A 6,000-nucleotide genomic window follows, 5' to 3' on the forward strand; every position below is an offset into this window, starting at 1 on the left:
TGTTTCACTCATAGTGTGTTTTCCATAGTTGTGATTTGTTTTAAATTTTTTTGAGTTGATATTTGAGTTTAGGACAAAATTTTCATGAGGAATATAAATTTTGAAAATTTTTGGAGTTAGGATGTGAAATCTTCAAGTTAGGGGTAAAATTGTCATTTTCTCACATGTAGAGGGTAAAATGGTAATTTTATTCTAAGTTAACTTGTTTTCATGTTTCTAATTATTAGTAATTAAATTTATAACTTTTAGAATACCCTCTTACAATTTCTCGTGTTTCGCACTTTATTCTCGTAGAATGCTACGATCGAGATAAGTTAACTTCTAACTTACTATCAGTTTACTGCGTATGTATGATGGGTAAGGGTACTACAATTTATGTATGTATATTATCATATATGCCATGCCATGCCACGTCATTACATGTTTATCTGTTATGCATGATTTATTCTGTCACGAATGCTTATCTGTTACACAATCTATTCTGTCACGAATTGCTATATGTTACAAGTATGTTATATATGTTATGTCATCTATTACATGTATGCCATGTCACGTAATATTCACTATTACATGAATACCATATCACGTAATATTCACTGTTACATGTTATGCCATGTTATGAAATGTTGTATGTTATATGTTATGTCATACTACAAATTATTTCTATCTCAAGCAAGTCATGTCTCTCAAGTTATATTCAAGTCATGTTGATGGGAGTAGCCTTAAAGATCCTTTGCAAGTTATAGATGGGCCAATTACAAGATCAAGAGCTAAGAAGATCAAGGAAGCAATGCAAGGATTGGTGCAAACCACTTGGGATGAAACTAGGGAGAGCCCAACACTCAAGATGGGCTTGAAGGAAAGAGAACTAGTTTTGATCCACTTGATACAAGCTGTGGAAGACATGACTTAGAAATAGGGCCTATTGTTGTTAAGGCTTTCAATTTATTATTAGTTTAGAATAAGTGGGCTTGAGGATGCTTAGCCCACATACGTCATATTTCTAATGAGCTAGGGTTTTTGGGTAGGCCTTGTATTTTGGCCAATAGTATATTTAAAAAATTATTATTTTAAGTGAACTAGGGTTTGTTACTGGAGCGCAGTACTATTCACGCTACAGTACCTGCGGCACTATTCACTTAGAATTTTTGGGAATTGTTATTTAAACCACTTGTAGCCTCATTTGAGAAGGTGAGACAATATTTAATTTTCACTGTGAGATGAGTTTACTCCTCTTGTTCTTGATTGAACTTCTGAACTTATCAAAGGTAAATCACAACTTTTGTGGCGTTCTTCCTTGTAATCTGGGTTCTTGAAACGGTTTCTTCAACGGGTCTAGATTTTAACATAATCTAGGTTCTTGAAAGGAGATCTCAACGGGTCTAGATTCTCCATTCATAGACTTGAGTTTGGTTTTCTTGGGTTTGTTTTTTTCAATATTGTTGTTGGGTCTTAAAGCGAGTTGATTGGGGTTCACATCACATGTTATGTGACATCAGAACTTCTATTCTTTCATATTCTAGTCACGTTTTGTCTCGAATACAGTTGTGCATTTTAAGAACATTTAAGTTTCAGTTATCAATTAATTTGTGCTACGGTCAAGGATGATACGCGCTGCCTGGTATTGCAGTCAAGACTATGCGCTACCGAGTACTAAGGTGAAGGAGTATAATCTACGGTATTATAGATGGTTAAATCAGTTAAGTTATGTTACGATCAAGGTTAATACGCGCTGCCTGGTACTGCAGTCAAGGCTATGCACTGCCAAATACTACGATGAAAGAGTATAATCCACCATTATGTTAAATTATTCATGTCAATCACGACCCTAAGTGTTAGGATGGGGTAATATCCTAGTGGAACTCATTTGTTCATGCTGGAGTGTCTAAATAGGTGTAAAATTCCCTGGGTTAACGAAGTACAGTTAACAAGTTGCGAACCGGGCCTAACTAGCTGGTCACCAGAGTGCGCCAATCTCTAACCCCGATGGATCCATATTTTATTTTACGTGTGTTCACAGCAAGTGTGGCACAAACAGTTCATGGGGCCACAACAACTGTGGAGCATACACTACATGAGACACAGCAATTGTGACACGTAGAATATATGGGGCTATAACAACTGTGGAGTACGTATTAACGTTCTTACAGCTGGTGTAGATACCTATGTTGTGATGCGATAATTGGCAGAGACACACTGCTCAAGGGGACCTGTGTAGCACCCATATGGTCACTTTATTAATTAAGTCTATTGAAAAAAATTCCAAGTTCAATTCATGCTTCACGTTATATTATGTTCAAGTTTACGTTCATGTCAAGCTTCAAGTTCACGTCCATGTTATATTTCAAGTTTACGTCCATGTTATGTTTCAAGTTCACATCCATGTTATGTTCATGTTCACGTTAAGTTTCAAGTTCATATTCATATCATGTTATGTTCACATTTATGTTATGTTTAAGCTCACGCTCATGTTATGTTATGTTCATGTTCACGTTAAGTTTCAAGTTCATGTTCATATCATGTTATGTTCACGTTTATGTTATGTTCACGTTCACGTTCATGTTATGTTATGTTCATGGTCATGTTAAGTTTCAAGTTCATGTTCATATCATGTTATGTTCATGTTTATCTCACGTTCATGTTATGTTCATGTTCACATTAAGTTTCAAGTTCATGTTCATATCATGTTATGTTCACGTTTATGTTATGTTAAAGCTCACATTCATGTTGTGTTATGTTCATGTCCACGTTATGTTTCAAGTTCACATTCATGTCATGTTATGTTCAAGTTCATGTTAATGTTATGTTATGTTCACATTCACATTATGTCTCAAGTTCACGCTTATGTCATGTTATGTTCAAGTTTATGTTAAGTTCAAGTTCATGTTTATGTTATGTATGTTCACGTTCATGCTATGTTTCAATTCCATGTTATGTTTCAAGTTCACGTTCTTGTTATGTTGCTAGTCCATGTTATGTTTTAAGTTCAAGTTCATGTCATGTCAAGTCAAGTTCGGTTCACGTTTCAGTTCAGGTTATTTCAGTTATGACATGCTTTATGTCAAGTTATGTTATGCTTACTGACGACTTTAATTATGCATTCATGTTTTTACTGCCATGTATGCATCATTAACCTGTGTGAGAGTTTCTTGTTAACTTACTGAGATTTGTAATTAAATCTCACCGTGGTAGTCCCAACTACCATTCCCCCCGAATGGTAGGTGATGTGTCAGGATCAAAGCAAGGAGCAGACACTGGTAGACTGGAGGAGGTTGACTAGACGCTGTAGACACGATACGGAGCTTACAGCTTCCATAGTTAGTTTTTGGACAGTATTCTGACCTCGTTAGTCGAGTTACACGAGTTACTTGATGAACTTCCTCAATAGTGTATTTTAATAATGTAAATATGGAGTCTGGTCTCCCACGTTTTTGAGATTATAGTATTCTAAGACTCGTACTGAAATCGTGGATCTTTATTTTGTTTAGTATGGTTGGATTATGATTTAATTATTTGGGATAATATAAGTTTGGTGCATAGTATTGCTAAAAAAAAATTATCCGCTGAAAATATTGCATAATGCTAAATGCATGTTAGGAATATTGCATCTTATATGTCATGAACGGGGGTAGATAACCTTGTATTGTGTGGCCTGATGCTTCAAATGTCCGTTCGATCCCAAGCAAAATCTAGGGGTGTCACACACAATGAAAGGGAAACTCAAAAATTTCTCCTCGTGAGCCATTCTTACTCACAACTAGCTTTGTTCGTTTCAAGAGAACGACGAAGCCATGGTGCGGAATCGCCAAGATGATACTTCTCCAAGGTGTAGAGAGCAAGATGCTAGAAACCAACCATTGTGGTGGCTTTTCAAGTGAGGGAATGGTGCTTGGTTGGCTGCCAAGTGATCATGAAGTGGCAGCTCAAAGGGAAGAGGTGAAGGGAAGTGGGCTGCCGAGTGATAGTGGCTTGATGCCATATGCTTGGTGTCATTTTTTTGTGTGGGAAAAATTGGTCAAATGCTCATTATGACCATGAGAGTCTCTTAGGGATTGGCTGGTGATGGAGGTGGCATGTGGTGGTGGCTCAGCCATGGGCAAAAGTGGGGTTAAAATGCAACCAACCCATTTGCCATCCAACTAGTGCTTAGGGTGCAATCGGTTTGAGGTTTTGGTTTGGCTCTTGAAACCAAGTTCATCCAAGGATTGTTCTAGTTCTAAAGGGGTCATATGAGGTATTTAAAGACCATAGTGCCCTTGAGAAAAAGGCACAAAAAGAATGGGCTAGGGGTAATTCAGTCCATTGCATACAAGGACACACATGTGTGCCGATTGGTGTAGTTTTGGGGTTTTGATATGTCATTACTCTTAATTACATGTGTGGAGATTTATCTAAGGTTTTAATATGATCTAAGAATGATGCAATTGAATAATGAAACAAGAAAATTTTAGATCAAAAGGTCTAAAAATATTAAGAAAGAAAATTAAGCTCCAAAACATGGTTTAAAGATCATTAATTATGGGTAAGTTGATTAATGATCTTAACCCAATTTCAAAACCTAATTTGAGTTCAAAGAATCACTTAGGGTATAATATGGGCTTGAGGAAACCTATGGTATGGTGTATTGGGCTTAAAAAGGCCATGAGTGTGAGTTGATGGGACATGGGCTTTGGGTGTGGGTTGATGGGAGGCCTTAGTTCTAGATTTTGAGGAATTAAGAGAGGCCTCAAGATCCATAAAGATGGAGCTTGAAATGTTTGCCTTGACATATGTAACAGCCCGCTAGAAATTCAATGGTGAAATTTTTATAGGCTTTAGGAACCTTGTGAAAACTCTAAATGTTCTCACGAATCGACCAATCACATAGGTTTTCGTCTGTCAATATAGTCATTGTTATCACTAACTATGGTGTTAGAAATGCAATTTTTATTATTTGAGATAGTTAGAAGTGTTAGAATGCGTTATGATTTGTGGCATTACACTCGGTGGATTATTTAGGATTTTATACTGTAATAACCAATTTTCATATCTACAGATGAAACGCCTATTTGAAATAGTGAAATTATTTTTATGGGCACTTCGGTGTTGAGTTTCAGTAAACGATTTTCACTATAGGTTCATATGAGCATTTAGGATTTTTCAGTGCAATGAATAGTAACCTCGATAAGCGCACCAAGTGCAGTGTTTTCAAAATCACATTGTGGAATGTCTAAATTAGGTTAGAGAAGTTTTATTTAGACACTTGGAAAGTTCTTAGCGATAACTGATGAATAGTATTAGACACTTGGCACCATGAGGAATGTTTGATGGAATTGAAGGAATTAAGGTGTGAGATCATGCCACCTAAGCAAAAGAACCCTATTCCATCTAGCCATTTGAATTGTGCCAAACAAAAGAGGATTTACACTCTAGTAAAATCCTATGTGGTTAGAATCCAACTGAGAACCCAAAAGCATGGTTGAAAACGAAATCCTAAATAGTTTTATCCAAAATCCTAAAGTTGACCTCAAAATCCTAACTGAATTGGTTTCTAACATTGTGTTTAATCGCTTGATTAAATTACTTTCACATGAGATTAATTCTTAAAATTTATGTTAGTACATTATCATCTAACCTTTTTAACCTTGGATATTTGATTGGGCCAAGATAAATTGGATTTGGGCTTGATAGGAACCCAAATCCTCTTAAAACTTGAAATTGAGACCCATTCGGCTTAGGCCCATTAAGGCCCATGAACTTGGTCACCTTAGAATTGCTTCTTGACTAAACCATTTCATCCCCCACATGGCTGACCAGATTTGTTCAAGAAGGCCTAGAGAGTACTTGAAGTAAAAAGCTAAAGGGTCACCTCACTCTTTCAATTCTACACTCCACCATGAGGCAATATATTGGGTTGATTTTTGTGTATTGTATTGGGTAAGAAAGACTAACACTCAAGCTTCACTTCAGCATTATCCTCTTCCATAACTTGTGAAAAAATCCCTCCAGCCCACTTCCCAT

This window comes from Carya illinoinensis, chromosome 2 (genome assembly GCF_018687715.1).
Source record: "Carya illinoinensis cultivar Pawnee chromosome 2, C.illinoinensisPawnee_v1, whole genome shotgun sequence".
NCBI classification, from domain to species: Eukaryota; Viridiplantae; Streptophyta; class Magnoliopsida; order Fagales; family Juglandaceae; genus Carya; species Carya illinoinensis.